This window comes from Anomaloglossus baeobatrachus, chromosome 6 (assembly GCF_048569485.1).
Source record: "Anomaloglossus baeobatrachus isolate aAnoBae1 chromosome 6, aAnoBae1.hap1, whole genome shotgun sequence".
Taxonomy (NCBI): Eukaryota; Metazoa; Chordata; class Amphibia; order Anura; family Aromobatidae; genus Anomaloglossus; species Anomaloglossus baeobatrachus.
The window spans coordinates 485,163,993-485,187,448 of record NC_134358.1 but is presented as its reverse complement, the minus strand read 5'-3'; positions in this window follow the sequence as shown (position 1 = coordinate 485,187,448).

Genomic DNA, 23,456 nt, shown 5'->3' with positions numbered 1-23,456 from the left:
CCCCCGGCAGCATGGAGAAACCCTAAAAATGTCACAAAAGTCTCAGAAGAGTGCTCAAATGACATGGCAACAGCATGGGGAAGACCCCTTGAAGCATTTATCACTGAAAAGTCACAGCTGTGAACAATTTTGTCCGCGTTTTACGCCATTTTTACGGACTCACCAGAAAACCTTCCAAAATGACCCCAAAATGATTTTTCATGGCAGAAATGTTAAGGGCACATACGCAATAGTGAGATAGAGCTGGTGTATGTTACTTTTTGAGATTAATACATGAAAGATTTTACGTGAAAACATTGTGTGGCACTCCGATGTCCCTGAGAAGAGACGTACATGAAGGCCTCTTGAGTCTAATGTGCCCATTTTGAGGAAGTGAGTCTTTGTAGTATTTTCCTTTGCCAGGGCAGTCCAAAATTGTGAGGTTCACCAATGCCCCTGCATACAGACGTGCATGAGGGCCTGTAAACCTGAAGTGCCCATTGGAAGGAAGTGGGTCTATTGTAGTATAGCCCTTAGGCAGGGCAGCCAAAAATTGGGAGGCTCCACGTTGTCCCTGGATAGAGACGTGCATGAGGGCCTGTAAACCTGAAGTGCCCATTGGAAGGAAGTGGGTGTATTATAGTATAGCCCTTAGGCAGGGCAGCCAAAAATTGGGAGGCTCCACGTTGTCCCTGGATAGAGACGTGCATGAGGGCCTGTAAACCTGAAGTGCCCATTGGAAGGAAGTGGGTCTATTGTAGTATAGCCCTTAGGCAGGGCAGCCAAAAATTGGGAGGCTCCACGTTGTCCCTGGATAGAGACGTGCATGAGGGCCTGTAAACCTGAAGTGCCCATTGGAAGGAAGTGGGTGTATTATAGTATAGCCCTTAGGCAGGGCAGCCAAAAATTGGGAGGCTCCACGTTGTCCCTGGATAGAGACGTGCATGAGGGCCTGTAAACCTGAAGTGCCCATTGGAAGGAAGTGGGTCTATTGTAGTATAGCCCTTAGGCAGGGCAGCCAAAAATTGGGAGGCTCCACGTTGTCCCTGGATAGAGACGTGCATGAGGGCCTGTAAACCTGAAGTGCCCATTGGAAGGAAGTGGGTCTATTGTAGTATAGCCCTTAGGCAGGGCAGCCAAAAATTGGGAGGCTCCACGTTGTCCCTGGATAGAGACGTGCATGAGGGCCTGTAAACCTGAAGTGCCCATTGGAAGGAAGTGGGTGTATTATAGTATAGCCCTTAGGCAGGGCAGCCAAAAATTGGGAGGCTCCACGTTGTCCCTGGATAGAGACGTGCATGAGGGCCTGTAAACCTGAAGTGCCCATTGGAAGGAAGTGGGTCTATTGTAGTATAGCCCTTAGGCAGGGCAGCCAAAAATTGGGAGGCTCCACGTTGTCCCTGGATAGAGACGTGCATGAGGGCATGTAAACCTGAAGTGCCCATTGGAAGGAAGTGGGTCTATTGTAGTATAGCCCTTAGGCAGGGCAGCCAAAAATTGGGAGGCTCCACGTTGTCCCTGGATAGAGACCTGTTAGGTTCTTAGAGCCTCCGTGCTTGCATTTAAAAACCGCACGTGTGTGCCTGTTGGTGGCAGCTTTCCGCTGCATTTGTGTGAGTTTTGCAAAAACTTGGATATAACGCACAAGTCTAGTGAATAATACACATCAGCACAGCATTGCAAAATGCGCAAGGGCGTTGTCAACGAACAAGGAAGTGGACGTGATGGTGGTGCAGGCACAGACCGAGGTTGTGTGCAAGCTCTAATTTCGCCACAACAAAGGGCCACATCTAGTCGCTCGCACGTCCTGTCCCAAATTCTTGGGGACCGCAGCAGTACACCGCTCTTGAACCAAGACCAGTGTCAACAGGTTGTTAGTTGGATAGCGGATAATGCTTCTAGTCAGATTGGCACCACCACAAACACTCTGTCTTCCACACGGTCAAGTGTCAGTAGCCGTGATACTGCACCGCACATTTCAGAACCTGATCCTCCTTCCTACCACCAGGCCGAGTACACGTCCACGGACATTACTGATCCCACACTTGTACACTCGGAAGAGCTGTTCGTTCACGTTTCCATTCACAAATTCTGGCCTCTCGCCAGCTCCTGTTGAAGTGGGCCATGACGAGATTGTATGTACAGATGCCCAAATATTTGAGCAGCCACGTTCTCACGAAGTTGGCAACGTGTCTCAACAAGGGGTGGACGATGATGAGACACAATTGTCAGGAAGTCAGGAGGAGGAGCAGGGTGCGGAAGAGGAAGACGACGTGGTGGATGATCCAGTAACTGACCCAACCTGGCAGGAGGATATGCAGAGCGAGGACAGCAGTGCACAGGGGGAGGGAGGCGTAGCATCACAACAGGCAGTAAGAAGCAGAGTGGTGGCCCCAGGCAGACGTCAGGCAACTGTTCCCCGGAACAACACGACACAAGGTGCCTGTACAAATGTTAGGTCTTCCCGAGTCTGGCTGTAATACTATTGTATGTATTGAGGATTTCGATTGCGTTAGGGCAATGACAACCAGAGACGAGTTCTTGGTGCAAGACATTTATAATATGCAACCAGCAAATATGTACATAAACGGAACAAAAACACAGTAGAACATAAATACAGGAAATACCTTCCAGGGACGGAGCGAAAGGGAATTCCCGGGACCGCGCACCGGACTCCCCCAGGGAGACCACCAAGAGCGAACCCCTATACAGGGACTGTCTGGCAATCACCCCAGAAGCCCTAAATGCGCAGCAGCCGGGACACAAAAGGGCAATAGGTAAGTCCAAAAATGTCCGTACGTGATGTGAGTCCAGAGTGGTATTAAACGGAAGGAACCGGGCAGAAGTGCCGACCAAAGACGGCAAACGGAGTCCGGGCACAGCTAGATGATACCAGATGAAGTCCAGAGTCGGTGTCGGTTGTTTTCCAAGAGGATCCGAATAACAATCAGGAACCAAAAGCAGCAGGGCAGGAGCACACAGGAAGCAGTATACTCAGGCACTGGACTAAGCTTTAGGGGCGGCTTTTAAACAGATGGACAGGAAGTAGGGCAACAGAACAGAAAACTCCATGTTAACAAAGGGCAAGCTCTTTCAAAAGAAAACTGGAAAACCCGGAACTCTGACACTGGCAGTTTTTTAAGTTGGCTCCAGATGATTCTAAAAAGGCCATTTGCAACACCTGCCATGCCAGCATCAGCAGGGGTACCAAAACTAGCAGCCTGACCACCACCAGCATGATCAGGCACATGTCAGCCAAGCACCCGACTTTGTGGGAAGTACAACAGAGTCGAGGAGCAGTGCTTGCTGATGTCACTGCTACGTCTTCGCTGGTTGTGCATGCGAGCCAATCCCCTGTCCATGCTGCCTGCGAACAAGCCTCCTCCACTCCTGCACCTGCAGTTGCCTACGCAGAAAGAACACCATCATCAAGCACGTCCTTGTCCCAGCGCAACGTTCAGTTATCCATTCAGCAAACCTTTGAACGCAGGCGCAAATACACTGCCAACACCCCACATGCCACAGTTCTAAATGCTAACATTTCGCGACTGCTTGCGCTGGAAATGTTGCCTTTTAGGCTGGTTGAGACAGAAGCATTCCGCGACCTGATGGTGGCAGCTGTCCCACGTTACTCGGTCCACAGCCGCCACTATTTCTCCCGGTGTGCCGTCCCCGCATTGCATAACCACCACGTGTCACAAAACCTCACACGTGCCCTGAACAACGCTGTTTCAGCCAAAGTCCACCTAACCACAGACACGTGGACAAGTGCATGTGGGCAAGGCCGCTACATCTCGTTGACGTCACACTGGGTTAATATTGTGCAAGCTGGGACCCAGTCTGAGCGAGGGACGGAACACGTCCTTCACACACCAAGTTTTGCAGGCCCTACCTCAGTCAGGGTTTCACACACACTCTACAGCTCCGGAATGTCATGCTCCTCAGCCTCCTCCTCCTCCTGCGCATCCTCATCCACTTTACCCTCCACACCAGTCCCAAGCTGGAAGTGTCGCGGGCGGAGGAGGGGACGGTGCGCTCTCCCACTGCTCGGGTCCGGCTGACGCTGCTCTACGGCTGCTGCTATCGCTCGTTGGCTCGAGCGATGGCCGGATCCCGGGGACTCGAGCGGCGCTACTCGCCCGTGAGTGAAAAGGGGTGGTTTGGGTTTTGGGGATATTGTCCGTGACGCCACCCACGGTTGTGGTGATTGTGTGGACACCACCGCTGCTCTGGACGGGGATCCCGGGAGCCTGTGACAGGGAGCAGCTTTGTTGTTATTTCTCCCCTCCGTGGGTAGGGGGGTTGGTTGTCCCGGGGCCTGGTGATGGGGTAGAGATGGATGACAGGCGGGTTGCGGGGCCTGATGAGGTGCAGGGTCGCAGGGGCAGCGCTGTGCCGCACGGCATGGAGGTACTCACTCAGCCCAATGATGATGACACAGTTCACGGTAAAACAAGTGGCTGGATGGACGGGTCACTCGGACGGCTGCGGTTGTTCCTCCCTGCAGGTTAGTGATGACTGTCTCTCCCTGCACCTAAGTTAAGTGTTGGTAGTGATGGTTTCCCAACGGTAACCCGCTCCCCGACCTGGATATGGGCCGGAGGAGCCCCTTTTGCCCACAGGCGCTGGCCCTGGGAGACGGTTGCCCTTGGCGGTGGCGGTGTCTCCCCTTCACGGTTGTACGGTTGCCTTCTATCTGGACTTGGCTGTTTGGAAACCCTGAGGTTCCCTTCACTAACGGATTTGGCAAATTCACGGCGACACCAAGCCTTGCCGGGATCCGAAAGTCCTCTGCCAATGGTGCTGGCTTCTCTTTGTATACCGGTCCGGTACGGCGGGGTCACCACCCGTCCACGGTCCTTACGGCAGACTCCAATCGGCCTCAACTGCAGACGGTCACCACATCCTGCCAACCTTGCTGTCCTGTCCGGTCCACACACCCGGACCAACTTCAGGCTCTTTGCTGTCACTTTTCTCCTCTCTACTACTTTCCTCCTTCCACTTCATTAGCTTAACTCTCACTGCCTGTGTTTTCCCTCCTCCTCGGTGGGTGGAGACCAACCGCCTGGCTCCACACCCTGGTGTGGACAACAGCCCCTGGGGAAGGCAACAAGGATTTTGTGTTTTGACTATGATATGCCTGCAGGGAGTGTGGGGTGTTTAAGTGTTGTGCTCTGTGGCCCCTGGCTTGTCCAGGGCGACACAGAAGCACTGCAGCACTGCCTCGGCGAAGCGGCAACAGGCAGTGCTGAAGCTAATCTGCATAGGTGACAAACCCCACAATGCAGAAGAGGTGTGGACAGCTCTGAAACAGCAGGCAGATCACTGGCTCACAACTCTGAACCTAAAGCCAGGAAAGGTCGTGTGTGACAATGGCCGGAACCTGGTGGCGGCTTTGAGGCGAGGCCAGCTGACACATGTTCCATGCATGGCCCATGTGCTCAACCTTGTCGTTCAGCGGTTTCTAAAGTCATACTCAGAGCTGTCTGATCTGCTGGTAAAAGTTCGCCGCCTGTCTGCACATTTTCGAAAGTCACCTACTGCTTCAGCCGGCCTTGCCGGCTTAAGACGCCGTTTGCATCTTCCGGCACACAGACTGGTGTGTGATGTCCCCACGCGTTGGAATTCAACTCTGCACAAGTTGGTCAGGATATGTGAGCAGAAGAGGGCAGTTGTTGAGTACCTGCATCACCTAAGCCGTCGGGAAATGGGTCAAACTACACACATAACACCTGAGGAGTGGAGATGGATGTCCGACCTATGCACCATCCGCCAAAACTTTGAGGACTCCACCAAGATGGTGAGCGGCGATGACGACATTATTAGCGTCACCATACCGCTTCTCTGCCTTCTAAAATGGTCTCTGCTCAAAAAACAACCATGATGCATTGCAGGCGGAGCGCGATGAGTTTGAGCAAGAAACAGTAGTGGGTGTGGGTGATGATAACACACAGCCCAGCCTCGTCTCATCACAACGTGCAGTGGAGGACTATGACGAGGAGGAGGATGAAGACATGGAGCAACTCTCTGGCCAAATTGAGGATATGACATGCAGTCATATCCTCGGTTCAGCGTGGCTGGCCAGAGGACAGGGTAGATGATGAGGAGGAGGAGGAGGAGGACAGCATGTTCAGTCATCGTGTTGGTCAGGATACTGAAGTGATGGCTGTTAAGAGTCTGGCACACATGGCTGACTTTATGGTAAGCTGCCTGTCTCGTGACCCTCGCGTTAAGAACATCTTGGCCGACAATCATTACTGGTTGGTAACACTGTTAGACCCACGCTAAAAGGAGAACTTTATGTCTCTTATTCCCGAGGCGGAGAGGTCAGGCAAAATGCAGCAGTTCCAGAAGGCCATAGTCACGGAAGTAGGCAAAGCATTCCCCTCACAAAACGCTAGCGGCATAGGTCATGAATCAGTGGACAACCGAGGCGTACAGCCGAGAGAGGCACAAGTCCAATCCGCCAGAGGTAGGGGAACAGTCTTTAAGATGTGGGACAGTTTTCTCAGCCCCTCACGTACCACAGCCCCTGAGGTGCGGGGTAGTGCCACAAGAAATCCTAAGTTTGCCCAGATGCTGAAGGAGTACCTTGCAGATCGAACAACTGTACTCCGACATTCCTCTGTGCCTTACAATTATTGGGTATCCAAGCTGGACACGTGACATGAATTGGCTCTCTACGCCTTGGAAGTCCTGGCCTGCCCTGCTGCTAGTGTTTTGTCAGAGCGTGTTTTTAGTGCCGCAGGTGGAATCATTACAGATAAACGCACCCGCCTGTCAACTGAAAATGCTGACAGGCTGACTCTGATCAAGATGAACAAGGGTTGGATTGGGCCAGACTTCACCACACCACCAGCAAATGAGAGCGGAATTTAAAGTTTGCCATGTACCTCCACTCACCCATGGGTACACACTTCTGGACTTTGGATAATCGCTGGACTGCTCCTCCTTCTCCTCATGCGCCACCATGATGATGACCGTTACAAATTGCAATACTTAGGCCTTTGTTTCAGGTATACCCCCAGTGGTAAATTTTTTCGCCCATTCTTTGCAGAATGGACATTACAACGACAGGAGACCCGCTCCTTTGCAATGGGAACAATGTTTTGAGGCCCTCATGCACGTCTCTACCCAGGGACAACGTGGAGCCTCCCAATTTTTGGCTGCCCTGCCTAAGGGCTATACTACAATAGACCCACTTCCTTCCAATGGGCACTTCAGGTTTACAGGCCCTCATGCACGTCTCTACCCAGGGACAACGTGGAGCCTCCCAATTTTTGGCTGCCCTGCCTAAGGGCTATACTACAATAGACCCACTTCCTTCCAATGGGCACTTCAGGTTTACAGGCCCTCATGCACGTCTCTATCCAGGGACAACGTGGAGCCTCCCAATTTTTGGCTGCCCTGCCTAAGGGCTATACTACAATAGACCCACTTCCTTACAATGGGCACTTCATGTTTACAGGCCATCATGCACGTCTCTATCCAGGGACAATATGGAGCCTGACGCTGCCACCGACTGCCACACACATGCTGTTTTTAAATGCAAGCACGGACGCAATAAGAACCTAACTGGTTTTTAGGAGCGACAATTACTGAGAAGTCTGACACTATCAGACACTGCTGACTGACGTGTATTATTATACACTAGACTTGTGCGTTATATAATAGTTTGTGCAAAACGCGCACCTGTCCCCTGCCACCGACTGCCACACACGTGCTGTTTTTAAATGCAAGCACGGACGCAATAAGAACCTAACTGGTTTTTAGGAGCGACAATTACTGAGAAGTCTGACACTATCAGACACTGCTGACTGACGTGTATTATACACTAGACTTGTGCGTTATATAATAGTTTGTGCAAAACGCGCACCTGTACGCTGCCACCGACTGCCACACACGTGCTGTTTTTAAATGCAAGCACGGACGCAATAAGAACCTAACTGGTTTTTAGGAGCGACAATTACTGAGAAGTCTGACACTATCAGACACTGCTGACTGACGTGTATTATACACTAGACTTGTGCGTTATATAATAGTTTGTGCAAAACGCGCACCTGTACGCTGCCACCGACTGCCACACACGTGCTGTTTTTAAATGCAAGCACGGACGCAATAAGAACCTAACTGGTTTTTAGGAGCGACAATTACTGAGAAGTCTGACACTATCTGGACTGTTTTACACTGTGTACACCAGCCCCAGATATGATGAAGGCTGGTATACGGTCACCACTAGGAATGGCTATATACCCTGCCTGCCTGCCTGTATACTGCTACAATAGTCCTGACAAGGACTCTTCTGGTCACTAGCCTGTATTTCGACCTGGCTATACCCTGCCTGTATATAGCAACAATAGTCCTGAGAAGGACTCTGCTACTGTACTCCGACCTGGCTATACCCTGCCTGCCTGTATACAACTAGAATAGTCCTGAGAAGGACTTCTGGTCACACTGTTTGCAGCCCTGCTCCGGAACTAACTATAAAGGGCCGCAAAGCTTTCCCTGAATCAGCGACACTCTCCCTACACTGAATGTCTGAATAGCTGTGAGCAGAGCACAGCGCGCCGGCCGATATAAAGGCTCGGTCACGCTGTGCAGGCCGGCCAATCACTGCAATTCCACAACTAACAGGGCTGTGGCATTGCAGTGGTCTGCCAGCCAATCCCTGCATGAGGGCTGGCTCTCAAAAGAGCGCCAACATGCAGAAATGAAGACCACGAGTACAGCACGAGTATCGCGAGATTACTCGGTCCCCGCCGAGCAGCCCGAGTACAGCGATACTCGTGCGAGTACCGAGTAGTGACAAGCATGCTCGCTCATCACTAATTATGTAACATAAAACTGCACTTCTGGGAAACTAAATATTTTATAGCCTCTGTATAAAGGTATTCGAACGTTCTTGAAGTGTGTGCCATTGGATCACTTGCAAGGGTCTATCAAGTGTGGGTTACTCTTGCATGCACCTGTGGGTGCTCAATAGTTGCTCTGTGGTGGTGGGATAATCATTTAGAGTAGTTTAGTTTTACTTAGACCATTTACCCTGCGGTGCTGTTGGATGAGTTACCTTTTGCTCACTTGTAGCTTGTTGCACGTAATGTACATTGTTCGTAAAACATTATTTTCTTTATAAGAAAGTACAGAGTTTATGTTTGCACAACCTTCATTATGTGTTTAGTGTTCATATATGTACAATAGAAAGATCTTATATGGCAAAACAATAGAATCCCGCATCTAATGCGTCTAAATATGGCAGCTGTTATATTATGGCCAAGTGTTGCCGAGATGAGTCACAACTGACAATACACAATAAAAAACTCACATGCAAAAAAGCCCATGGTTCACCAGCTTCCTAATTAGATAAAAGAACATTGTGGAAAACAAATGCTCAGTGCTACAAACTTGGAAATAGGAAAGAAACTGACAAGTGTTTTTCAGACTACATATTCGTATTGTTAGACATATAGAAGCTAACATGCAGATTGTCAAATAGTCTTCCCCACTTTGCCACCCATCAGAACATGACCTGCTTTAACTCCGCAAAATATCTTTCTGCATCTTTCTGGAAACTCATTTGGATCTTTGTAACATACAGTATATTGACCAGCTAATTTCCACATAAGATATAATACTGATAAATAGTAAAATGTTCACTGTCATTTTAACTCATTTTGCTTAAATTATAACTACAATAAAATATCCGAAAATTTACTTTATAAGAGACTTCTACTTTTTCACCTCGTATGAACCACTTCTCCTTCCCCTTGTAAGGAGTGAAAAGCTGTTTGGCACCCTTTCTGAACTGTGGTATTAACATGTTGTAACACCAGCGTTCTAGCACTAACCAGCAGGGACACCAATGTACTCACCACCCTGGCTACCCAGCTGTTGTCTGTGCCTGCCATGGTTCCCGACTCCCATGCAGGTATCGTGTCTGGGCTGCGATTTTGCCGTGGTTTTGCTGAATGAATTGCTGCAGAAAATGTTCATAACCTTTCTGCAGTCATTCCCCAGCAAAACCTATAGTAAAAAGAAAATGCTGTGCGCACACTGCGTGTTTTTTCCTCTACAGGTTTTGCTGCAGAATTTCTGCAGCAAAAAGAATGAGCATCTCACTTTTCTGCAGGTACCTGCAGTTTTTGCCATAGAAAATGGGAAAAAAACACAGGGACCAATCCGCAGAAAAAACGCGGCAAAACCATGGCAATAATGCGGCAAACCGCTGCAAAAACACAGGTGCGGTTGTACCGTGTTTTTTTCCGCGGGTGCAGTATTCTGCCAGAGGTTGCGAATTTTTCTTAAGAAAAGTCCATTTTCTAGTGCGCACATAGCCTTAGGCTACTTTCACACATCAGTTTTCTGCATTCAGGCACTATCCTTTTTTTTCCTGATCCAACGGATCCGGCAAAAAATGTAAAAACCGTATCCGTTGGATCCGTTTTGCATCCGTTTTGTCCGTTTTTTTGCTGGATCCGTTTTTTCTAAACATTGGAGCATGCTCAGTTTACGGATACCGGCAGCCGCATCCGTTTTTTGCCGCATTACGCCGGATACGGCGTCCATAGGCTTCCATTGTAAAACACGCCGTATCGCGCCGGATCCGGTGCGATGCGTTTTTTTAGTCGGACAAAAAAACGTTACAAGATACGTTGCCTCCGGCCGCCGCTTTAGGCAATTATGACGGATCCGGCAAAAGCCGGATGCAACGCAAGGCCATCAGGCACAATCCGGCTCTAATACAAATCAATGGGGATAAAACGGATCTGGCGCCGGATCCGTTTTATCCGTTTTTTTCCGGATTGTGCCTGATGGAAAAAAACTGATGTGTGAAAGTAGCCTTAGGCTGCTTGCTCCTTGCTTCTTAAAGGAGCAGCACTCATACTCCTGAAGGATATTGCTGGGAGGTAACAAGTATTTATGGAACCCTCCCCTACTGGTAGGTGCCTATACAGTTTTTGTCTCCTTTAGCCAGTGTGCCTTGTGGTTACAAGGTCATTGTCTGGTCCCTGAAGCCTGTTCAGATTCAATGTTCACCCGCATGCCTAAATCAGTCCTGATCCTGGACCTGTCCGAGTGCCTGAATCTGTTCCTGTGTAGCAGTACCAGCCTGATATCCTGATTCCATTCCTGTGTCCCAGTACCAGCCTGAGTGCCTGAATCTTTTCCAGTGTCCTAGTAGCTGCTTCTGTTCCTGAATCCATTTTTGTGTTCCGGAATCAGGCTATGTTCTTGAATCTGTTAATGTGCCCCAGTGCCCGCCTGTGTTGCTGAATCTGCTCCAGTGTCCCAGTACCAGCTTGTTTTCCTGAATCCGTTCCTGTGTCCTGGTACCACTCTGAGTGTAATGATGGTGTCCCCGTGCTATTCTGTTTCTCCTTTGCAGCAGTGATGCTGACATACTCACTGCCGAGACCGGCTTGCACACTCCCCGCCTCTCCATAGCCATCCACATGTGTCTCCTTTTCTGGGGGCTTGTGCACACCACACAAGTCCTTCGGGAGTGCGCTTTTTTTTAAAGGGCCAGCACGCCACTTTCTGTAAGTGCCTCTCAGCCTTTAGCTGAGAGGTACTAGGTATTTAAGGCATCCTCCTACAAGGGGAGGTGCATAAGCAACATAGTCTGTTAGTGTCTGCTTCCTAGCCAGTTGTCATGTCCTGTATACCTTCTGTCCATTATCTGTACCTGCTACACCTGTCTTTCCTGCCATAACCTCCATAACTTTCTCCCAGTCCCTGCCATACCGTCTGTACCCACCTGCTCCAAGCGTGCTGTCTGCTTCAGCTAAGCTGCCTGCACCTGACTGTACTAGACACTCTACCTGTCCTTACACAGCACAACCTCCTTGTCACTGCACCACGCACAGGAGGACTCCGCAACAGTCTCAGGCAACATCACATTCTCTCACTTCTTTAGAAAATGAAGTCCAATCTCAGTTCTTTCTTAAATAGGTTAGCTTTATTTCTGGGATCTTTACAACACCTCAGTCCGCATCTTGCCGGCACCGGTAACCATCTCATGGGGGCTCCTTCTACTCTTCACACAACACACATAATTTCACAGCAATCAGTATCTTCGGTACCCGGGAAGCTTCAGTATTCTATGTGCCTTTCTCTCCCTCACTACACTTCATATCCACACAGGGGTCTGCAATCTTCCAGGGCTCTCTCCTCTGTGTCAGGCCATCCAGACATACCCCACCACCAGGGGATGACCTTTCCAGGAGTGGGGCTTCTTTACGTTCCTTGTTATGATCCGGAACCATGGAAGACCACCACAAATCATTGGCAAAAAGGTGACAAGAGCATTGACAACTAATCTGGCCGCCATCCCCTTACTAACCAACACAACTAAAAGTAGCCGAGGGGTGAACTAACATCCTGTGCACCGCGAACCCAGCCGGAGAACTAACTATCCTAAAGGTAGGAAAGATGAATAACTCTCTGCCTCAGAAAATAGACAAGAATAGCAAGCCCCCCACATTCAAAGACTGCGGTGATATAGGAAAAATACAATACACAGGTAGATGACAGGATTAGCAAAAGGTGAGGCCCCCGCTGACTAAAATAGGAAAGGACAGGAAAGGGACTGATGATTGCCAGAGAAAAACCCTGCAAAATACCAACTTCCTGATAGTACAAAAAGGCCCTCAGATCGCTCGATCTGAACTCCGTCCTATACCAGGTGCCCTTGTCATACCAATGAACAGAAAACAAGAAACATAAAGACAACAAGCCACAAACACATGGACCCAAAGGAGCTATACTCCACAAAGAGCTGCAGGGAGTTCCTCAACAATCCACTAAGGGGGAAAATCCCTGCAAGCAAATAAACTGAAAATAACCACAGCAAAATGACAAACCCAGATAAACAAAAGAACCAGACAATAAATAAAGAGCAAGCACTTATCTGGGGAAGATGTGATGTAAAGCAGGATCAAGCAGGCTAGAGATACAAAGAACAACTGACATCCGGCAACAGCCTGCAATCAGACCAGGACTTAAATAAGCAGAGAGTTAGGAAAGGAAACACCCACTGCACAACCCACCTGGTCTCTGTCCAAAGCCTTCCTGGCCACCAGAGGGAGCCTCCCAGCAGCCAAGACATAACTAACATTCACAACAGTACCCCCCCTTGAGGAGGGGTCACCGAACCCTCACCCACGGCACCGGGTCGCTCGGGATGAGCATGATGGAAGGCGCGAACCAACCTGTCCGCATGAATGTCAGAAGCCACAACCCAAGAGTTATCCTCCTGCCCATAACCCTTCCATTTCACAAGGTACTGAAGCTGACGCCTACTGCGACGGGAATCCAGAATTTTTTCAACCTCATACTCCATATCCCCTTGTACCAAAACAGGGTCAGGAGGTGCTGCTGCAGGAACTGCCGGCTCCACATGTTTCTTCAACAAGGACTTATGGAAGACATTGTGAATATTAAATGACGCAGGCAGAGTCAAACGGAAAGATACCGGATTAATAATCTCCGAAATCTTATAAGGTCCAATAAATCTGGGCTTAAATTTAGGAGACGGAACTCTCATAGGAATATTTTTAGAGGACAACCACACCATGTCCCCTACTTTAAACCGGGGACCAACAGTCCGACGCCGGTTGGCAAACTTTTGGGCAGTTTCTTGGGACTGAAACAATTTATCCACTACCTGCCCCCAAATCTGCTGCATTCTGTCGACCACTGAATCCACCCCCGGACAGTCAGACGCCTCAAGCTGCCCTGAGAGGAACCTAGGGTGATACCCAAAATTGCAGAAAAAGGGGACACCAACGTGGTAGAGCTAGCTCTATTGTTAAGGGCAAATTCAGCCAAAGGCAAAAACGAAACCCAGTCATCCTGATCCGCAGAAACAAAACACCGTAAATAGGTTTCCAGGGTCTGGTTAGCCCTTTCAGTCTGACCGTTGGTCTGAGGATGAAACGCCGAGGAGAAAGACAGCTGAACACCCAATTTGGAGCAAAAAATCCTCCAAAACCTAGATACAAACTGCACCCCTCTGTCAGAAACAATGTTTTCGGGAATACCATGCAAACGGACAACATGTTGCAAAAACAAAGGCACCAACTCCGATGAAGACGGCAACTTAGATAGGGGAACCAAGTGGACCATCTTGGAGAATCTGTCACAGATCACCCAAATCACAGTCATTTTCTGAGAGACGGGAAGCTCTGAAATAAAATCCATAGAGATGTGCGTCCAAGGTTTCTTAGGTACAGGCAAAGGCAATAATAGCCCACTAGAACGTGAACAACAGGGCTTGGACCTAGAACAAACTCCACACGACTGCACAAAACGACGGACATCTCGGGACAGGGAAGGCCACCAAAAAGAGCGTCTCACAAGATCCCGAGTACCAAAAATGCCAGGATGACCTGCCAAAACAGAGCAATGAACCTCAGAGACAACTCGGTCTCTCCATTGGTCTGGGACAAACAGTTTCCCTGTAGGACATCTCTCAGGTTTATCCCCCTGAAATTCCGCCAGTGCCAACCGCAGATCAGGCGAAATTAGCCGAGAAAACTACACCATCATTCAGGATAGTAGACGGTTCGACAACCTCCAAAGAGTCAGCGCAGAAACTCCAGGAAAGGGCATCGGCCTTAACATTCTTGGTGCCCGGCAAAAAAGAGACCACAAAATTAAACCGGGTAAAAAACAAAGCCCACCTGGCCTGCCGAGGATTCAACCTCTTGGCCGATTCCAGATAGATGAGATTCTTGAGGTCCGTAAGCACCACAACTTGATGCCTAGCCCCCTCCAACCAATGCCTCCACTCTTCAAATGCCCACTTCATAGCCAATAATTCCCGGTTCCCCACATCATAATTCCGTTCAGAAGGAGCAAACTTCCGAGAGAAAAAGGCACAGGGCTTAAGTTTACCCGAAGTAGCGTCTCGTTGAGACAGAACAGCACCTGCTCCAAATACATCAGGTTGCTGCAGAACTGGGGCAGAAGTGAATCGCCTTTTAAGCTCCTGGAAGGCCACAATAGCCTCAGGGGTCCAATGCTCAGCATCAGCTCCCTTCTTTGTCAAATCAGTCAGAGGTTTGACAATAGCAGAAAAATTGGCTATAAATTTACGGTAAAAATTAGCAAACCCCAAAAATTGCTGCAGGGATTTTAGAGAAGTCGGTTGCACCCAGTCGTAAATAGCCTGAACCTTAACCGGGTCCATTTCAATAGCGGAGGGAGACAGGATGAAGCCCAAAAAGGAAATCCTTTGCACCCCAAAGAGGCACTTTGACCCCTTAACGTACAGTGCATTATCCTTAAGTATCTGAAAAACCTCCCGTACTTGCCCCACATGAGAGTCCCAATCATCAGAAAAAATCAAGATGTCATCCAAATACACAATCAAAAATTTACCAATAAGGTCCCGAAAAATATCATTCATGAAGCCCTGGAAGACGGAGGGTGCATTAGTGAGCCCAAAAGGCATCACTAGGTACTCAAAATGCCCCTCAGGAGTATTAAAAGCCGTCTTCCATTCATCACCCTCCTTAATACGGATGAGATTATATGCACCCTTGAGATCCAGTTTCGTAAACCATTTGGCATTCTTCACTCTAGAAAACAGATCAGACATCAGAGGCAAAGGGTACTGATATTTGACTGTAATTTTATTAAGAAGACGGTAATCAATACAAGGCCTCAACGAACCATCTTTCTTAGCAACAAAGAAGAAGCCAGCACCCAAAGGAGAAGATGAGGGCCGAATGTGCCCCTTCTCCAATGATTCTCTGATGTATGACCGCATGGCATCATGTTCGGGCACAGACAAGTTGAAAATTCGCCCCTTGGGAAATTTACAACCGGGCACCAACTCAATGGCACAGTCACAGTCCCGGTGTGGGGGCAGAGAATCAGATTCCTGGTCATTAAATACATCACGGAAATCAGACAAGAAAGCTGGAACATCAACTGCCTGAGCAGACGTGGACGACACGGAAAGGTCCTGATGCAAACCTTGACAACCCCAACTAACTACCGACAAGGATCTCCAGTCAAGAACCGGATTATGGGTCTGCAACCACGGAAATCCCAGTACCAAGGTATCCTGTAGATTATGCAATACTAAAAATGTACAAGTTTCCTGATGCGCTGGTGCAACTCTCATAGGCACCTGGGTCCAAAATTGGGGTTTATGTTCTGCCAAAGGAGTAGCATAAATGCCCCTTAAAGGAATAGGAGTTTGCAAAGGAACCATGGGAAAACCACAATCCCTAGCAAACCCAAAATCCATCAAATTGAGCGCTGCCCCTGAGTCCACAAAGGCAAATGCAGAAAAGGAAGACAATGAGCAAATCAATGTGACAGACAAAAGAAACTTTGGTTGCAAAGAACCCACAGTAACAGAAGTAGCCAATCTCCTTTCACATTTAGGGCAGACAGAGATGTTATGAGAAGCGTCTCCACAATAGAAGCACAGTCTATTCTTCCATCTGAACCCCTGCCGACTAGCATTAGAAAGGACCCTATCACACTCCATAGGCTCCAAAGGCTGTTCCACAGGCACAAAACCAGCAGGTATCTTCCTGCGCTCACGTAAACGCCTATCAATCTGAATGGCCAAGGTCATAGAGGCATCAAGACCAGAAGGTACGGGAAATCCTACCATTACATCCTTCACAGCATCCGCAATACCCTTGCGAAAAAGAGCAGCAAGCGCATCATCATTCCATTTGGTAAGGACCGCCCATTTATGAAATTTCTGACAAAACGTTTCTGCAGAATCCAAACCCTGAGTTAAGGACAACAAGACCTTTTCTGCTTGGTCCACAATATTGGGTTCGTCATATAATAATCCCAAGGCCTGAAAAAAGGAGTCCACATCATTGAGAATCGGATCATCAGACGCTAAAGGGAAGACCCAGTCCTGAGGGTCACCACGCAGCAAGGAGATGACAATCTTAACCTGCTGTACGGGATTCCCTGAGGACTTAGGGCGCAGGTCAAAAAATAATTTACAATTATTTTTGAAGCTCAAAAATCTCGACCTATCTCCCGAAAAAAATTCAGGAACAGGAATCTTAGGCTCTGCAAGGGGAGTCTGTGCAAGAAAAGACTCTATACGACGAACCTTAGCATCAAGATGAGCAACACGCTCACCCAATTCATCCATGCTAGACAAAAGAAATCTTCTACAGAACCCAAAGAAAAAGAGGAAAAACACCAAAAAAAAAAAAAAAAAAAAATTTTCTCAGCAGTTTTTTTTTCTTTCTTCTTTCTAAAGAGTACCCTTTAAATTTGGTTGGCCGGATGTACTGTTATGATCTGGAACCATGGAAGACCACCACAAATCATTGGCAAAAAGGTGACAAGAGCATTGACAACTAATCAGGCCGCCATCCCCTTACTAACCAACACAACTAAAAGTAGCCGAGGGGTGAACTAACATCCTGTGCACCGCGAACCCAGCCGGAGAACTAACTATCCTAAAGGAAGGAAAGATGAATAACTCTCTGCCTCAGAAAATAGACAAGAATAGCAAGCCCCCACATTCAAAGACTGCGGTGATATAGGAAAAACACAATACACAGGTAGATGACAGGATTAGCAAAAGGTGAGGCCCCCGCTGACTAAAATATGAAAGGACAGGAAAGGGACTGATGGTTGCCAGAGAAAAACCCTGCAAAATACCAACTTCCTGATAGTACAAAAAGGCCTTCAGATCACTCGATCTGAACTCCGTCCTATACCAGGTGCCCTTGTCATACCAATGAACAGAAAACAAGAATCATAAAGACAACAAGCCACAAACACATGGACCCAAAGGAGCTATACTCCCCAAAGAGCTGCAGGGAGTTCCTCAACAATCCACTAAGGGGGAAAATCCCTGCAAGCAAATAAACTGAAAATAACCACAGCAAAATGACAAACCCAGATAAACAAAAGAACCAGACAATAAATAAAGAGCAAGCACTTATCTGGGGAAGATGTGATGTAAAGCAGGATCAAGCAGGCTAGAGATACAAAGAACAACTGACATCCGGCAACAGCCTGCAATCAGACCAGGACTTAAATAAGCAGAGAGTTAGGAAAGGAAACACCCACTGCAAAACCCACCTGGTCTCTGTCCAAACCCTTCCTGGCCACCAGAGGGAGCCTCCCAGCAGTCAAGACATAACTAACATTCACAACAGTTCCTGCCAGCAGATACCAACGCCAGGCCCATGACCGCCAGACTAAACCCCTCTCTGTGGGGGACGCAATTCCACAATCCAGACAGGAACCTGCATATCATGGCCGTAGGGGTGACCCATAGAGTCCAAATCATCAAATTAGGGGGATGCTTACAGCTCCACCTTCCCGGGGACTATCCTCCCTCTCTACCATCAATGGCTACAATGTGCAATGGAGGAAGAAGGAGCTTCTTTTCATGGGAGCGGGGATAATAAGTAGAATTATTTTTTTTCTTTTAATTGCCATGTAAAAATCACCAAAGAGGTAGGGGAACATCATACTGTACTATATGGGGCGAAAGACAGGGTCATAATACAGTTTTAGGGTCACATTATATTATATGGGGGCCAGAGAGCTGGACTTAATATAGTATCAAGGTCAAAATGAGGGATATTCTACTGCCTTATATATTTAATTAAAACATTAATAGACAATTGTTTTTTTTTTTTTAGGTATTACAGATTTTGCAACACAAACTTATTTCATTGTATGACAGTCAAGAGATGTCTTACCCCCTACCTCTGTGAACACAAAACAAATAAACACAGCAGGAAACCCCATCATTGCAGAAATGGAATAGCACAAACTGAAATACTGTATTCTTCAAAGTGTACCGCATCACCAGCCGCTCTGGAGCACAGGAGACTGGAGATATTGTAAGCTCTTTCTCATGGTCAAGAGTGCAACAATGATTCTAGGTAGGAGTTATGTGGATAGCCTTATCATTTTTATTCTAAAAAGCTATTTACTATAATGTGACTATACACTCACAATAATTCTAAATAGCTCAAACTTGAAAGATTTTATTTTGTCTTTTAGTAAACATTTCCCTTGAAGTGTTGGGGACAATCATGAGACTGAATTGAGTGGCAACTGGCAAGGACTCATTACATTCCCCTCATTCACAAACATACCTCTGCTTTTATATAATAATAAATTGAGCAGTTTGTTGAATCAATGATGAGATGCTGCTGTGGTGGCCCTGGACTAGTCAGGTCATCACAGGGTACTGCATGCTCTTTATCTCTTAGTGCAGGACTCAAATCCCCTTGGTTCTGGGTCCGACCTTGCAGTACTGCCTCCATCAGCATACACTAATCCTAGTTACACCTCGCACCACACCCTGTCAGGCACACCAGTGGGCTGCTAAGCTGGAATAGGGCCGCCCACCTAGGGGTCAGGCAGGGAGGTGGGAGGTGACAAGTCAGTTGGGTGGTAGCCCTTGAGTATTGAGGAGCTCGAGGAAGCTGGGAGTTGGAGGTCCCAGGGGAGAAGTGGACTAGGTTGCAGATGGTGGTCTGGACCCGGAGGAGTCGGAGACCCAGTCGCGGGAGATTGAGACTGGGTGCCAGGCTGAGTCTAGGAGCAAGGTCGGCAGCTGCAGTACAATAGCCGGGCTGGGGCCGAATGCACGTTGGGGTACTGGACCCTAGGTCAGGGAGAGGCTTCAAGCAACCCGGCAATTAACCTGCGGAGGACAGGGCCTTTATGGACTGTTTCCACGAAGCTCAGAGATCATACCGCGGCCTAGTTTTTTACTTAATTTTTCTATTGTGTTTTTGACTCTATTTTTGTCTACTGTTGATGTTATGTTTTAAACAAAGCTGCTTGGTTTATGACACTTCCTGCTATTTGGCATTGACAAAAATTCATTGATATACTTATGTGCCGCCCCCGTGCCAGCAACCGGCGCTGCTCGGATCCGGGCCTGCTGGGGTAGTGGCTCGAGGGTCTCTGAACCCGGGGGTCTCGCGGACACGCCGAATAAAATGGGGGGACATGTATGGGCTAGGCCGTATTAAGTTCGTGATGCCACCCATGGTGTGTGGTGAGCTGGGACACCACCGCTGCTGTTATGGGCACCCGGGTGAGATGTAGTGGCAGCTGGATGTTAACCCCTCCATGGGTAGGGATGGTTTCCCCGGGACCCAGTGTCTGGTGCAGGGTGTAGCGACGGCAAGAGGGGTGCTTGATTACTCACAGTCAATAACTCAAACAAGTCTGTTGTAAACCAAAGTGCTGGTGGCCGGTGCAGCGGCCGGTTGCATTCGGGTCCCCCACCCGGGCTGGTGGTCTCTATCCTTTTCTTCTGCACTGACTTTGTGTAAGGTGGACTTCCTAGTCTGGAACTCAGGAGTCCGCTCCGGCTGGATGTGGCCTAAGGAGCCGTGCCCGCAGACGCTGGCCCGTGGGATCTATGGGCCCTGGCGGTAACCTCTTATCCCTATCAGTGGGCTGTTGTCTTCTATGAGGGACTTTGGGTGGGACAGAACCTCTTATTTTTTGTCTGGTTCTTTTGTTTATCTGGGTTTGTCATTTGCTGTGGTTGGTTTCAGTTTATTTGCTTGCAGGGATTTTCCCCCCTTAGTGGATTGTTGAGGAACTCCCTGCAGTTCTGTGTGGAGTATAGCTCCTTTGGGTCCATGTGTTTGTGGCTTGTTGACTTTGTTATGATTCTTGTTTTCTGTTCATTAGTATGACAAGGGCACCTGGTATAGGACGGAGTTCAGATCGTGCGATCTGGGGGCCTTTTTGTACTATCAGGAAGTTGGTATTTTGCAGGGTTTTTCTCTGGCCACCATCAGTCCCTTTCCTGTTTTTTCCTATTTTAGTCAGCGGGGGCCTCACCTGTCATCTACCTGTGTATTGTGTTTTTCCTATATCACCGCAGTCTTTGAATGTGGGGGGCTAGCTATTCTTGTCTATTTTCTGAGGCAGAGAGTTATTCATCTTTCCTACCTTTAGGATAGTTAGTTCTCCGTCTGGGTTCGCGGTGCACAGGATGTTAGTTCACCCCTCGGCTACTTCTAGTTGTGATGGTTAGTAAGGGGATGGCGGCCAGATTAGTTGCCAATGCTCTTATCACCTTTTGCCAATGATTTGTGGTGGTCTTCTATGGTTCCGGATCATAACACCCCCTTTGTGCTCCGGTTTCCGGGTCGGTTCCCTGTCTCAGTACCGGCAGGCTACAACCCTGTCCCGGTGTTACGTCACCGCCGGAGTCTGCTCCAGCGACTTCTGCTCCAATCACCAGGCGACGCCGTGTTCCTGATGTGGATGGTGCTGGTGATGGGAGAGGAGTCGATGCCAGCGGCACTGGTGGGTGCAGGCTCCGATCATCCACTGGGCTGGGTTATCTTGGGATCTGCAGTACCACTGGCTGACTGTGGGTGGCGTGTGTCTTCCACATGAAGATGCCAGCGTTCAGCTACAGCCAATGGGAAGACACCACAACCTTCTTAATCCCCCTCCTGTCACATGACCACTGCCAGAGATAGTTCTGATTTCCTGGCTCCTGGTCCGCCCTATTCTGTTTTGTGATTCCTGTGTGCTGACGTCTGCGTATTTGCTGACTACCCTTCTGCCTGCTGTTTTTGTACCTCGCTGCCCGATCCGGATTTGACCTCTGCTCCGTTTTCTTATTACGTCCTTGTTTGCCGATTCTGTCCCTGTTCTGTGCAGCCTTCCACAGGTAGTGATCTCCAGGGCCCTGTGTAATTCCAAATCCCTGTATAGGGGTTAAAGGGTTTCAGGGTTCCGGGGGTCCTGCTTGGTGAGTGGCTTACCTCTAGTCTGTCCATTACAAACCCCCTGAGTCTGTTGATCCAGGCAGGCATTACACCTGGTCCACCTCAGTTCTGCCGAGCCGTCTTCCCGTCTCCTGCAGACGGAGACCACCGTCTGCCTCCTAGCCAAGGTACCAGGGCTCCTACCCTGGCACCGTTCAACTTGAACTTTTCCTGCTGGAGCTACATTTAGCTCCAGCCCACACTCCTCTCCAAACTGAACTCCAAACACTTTCTGCTTGTTTTTCCGCCCCAGGCTGTCCAAACGCCTCATCACGCCCACTGGTGTGTCTATCTTTCCCTAAGGGGGGGTGACTAGGGTTTCAGGTCGGCTGTGTGTTTCCTAAGTGGGGGAAGGGTGTTAGGCCCCTGCATATCTGTGACTACCTGGTTTTGCCAGGGCGTCACACTTACATGTGGACTATAAGCTTTTTGATGCATTTCCGCATGTACATTCTTTAACTGAGGATTTTCTGCCTCTAATGCAAGTCTATGAGAAAAATCTGCACATAGGAGTCAACGTACCCGCAAGAGAAATTGATATCTTGCAGATTTGAAATACGCAGCACTGATCAGCTTACACTGAGTAAAAAAAGAATCACAGTGGGCAGGAGAGTTCTATAAATCCCATCCACTTTGCTACAAGTGTAAGAAGCTGTATTTTTTATACAGTGAAATATGAAGTGTCAAAAACTCACTAAAAAGTCAATGTTTGCGCCCTGCCTATAGGTTAAAAATTCTCTTTATATATTACCTCCTATGCTCTTCATCTGGGAACAAAATTTGCACAAGTGGAGAGTAAAACCTTACACAGCACCTCTCTGGCTCTCCATTTATGAAGCAATTTATATACCTGATACTGTTACATAGAAAGCATGTACCTAATATGAAGAACATGTCAGTTTGGGCATTAAGATGTTAACCGGTCCCCACCTATGTCTGCACTCCTTGCTGAATAAAAGCTTCTGAAGGGTAAAGGGAAGGTGACCTCTCCTCTGCACCTGTTATTGTATTACAAAATACTTACAATATCTATAAAACGGCTGGCGCAGCAATGTGCTCAGTAAATTGAGTCCGCAAGTCATCTGCTTGGTGAAATATAGAAAAAGCATAAGACTTCAATTTCACTTCTGTTACTAAGCATATTGAAGGCAATTAAAGTATTAAAAATAAAAAAATACTGTAAGACAAAAGTTAATAAACTATAAAAAGCTACACAGCTGAGATAATAAGTTGTGCAATGTATACTTTAGGATTAATTCACGTTAATTTTTTACATATGACTACTATCTTGTAAAAAAAACGTAAAGCACTTCGTACCTACCCTGCTTTCCCAACAATTAAGACCTACCCTGAAAATAAACCCAATGTCATGCTTGTCGGGTGTAGCAAGCATGGCGAGGTGCGTTCAGATCTACGTGCGTCTGATGCATAACAAAAAGCACAAGAGGGGGGAACCAGGGACACAAAAACAATGGGAGGCCTTGGAACTAGTGAGAGGGGTAGGTGAACACGTCCTAACCTCACCTGCAGCTGTCCCTCCTCTCCTCACAAGTCCCTATGCAGTATCTGCAACTGTCGCTGAACAGGAACCTGGGACCCTAGGAAAACCCTTCAGTAACCCTGACTAGTGAGGGGCAGGTTGGGTTCACTAGACTTCACCGTTGCACTAACAACACACAAGGGAAGTAAAGACAAACAGGGGGAAAAACA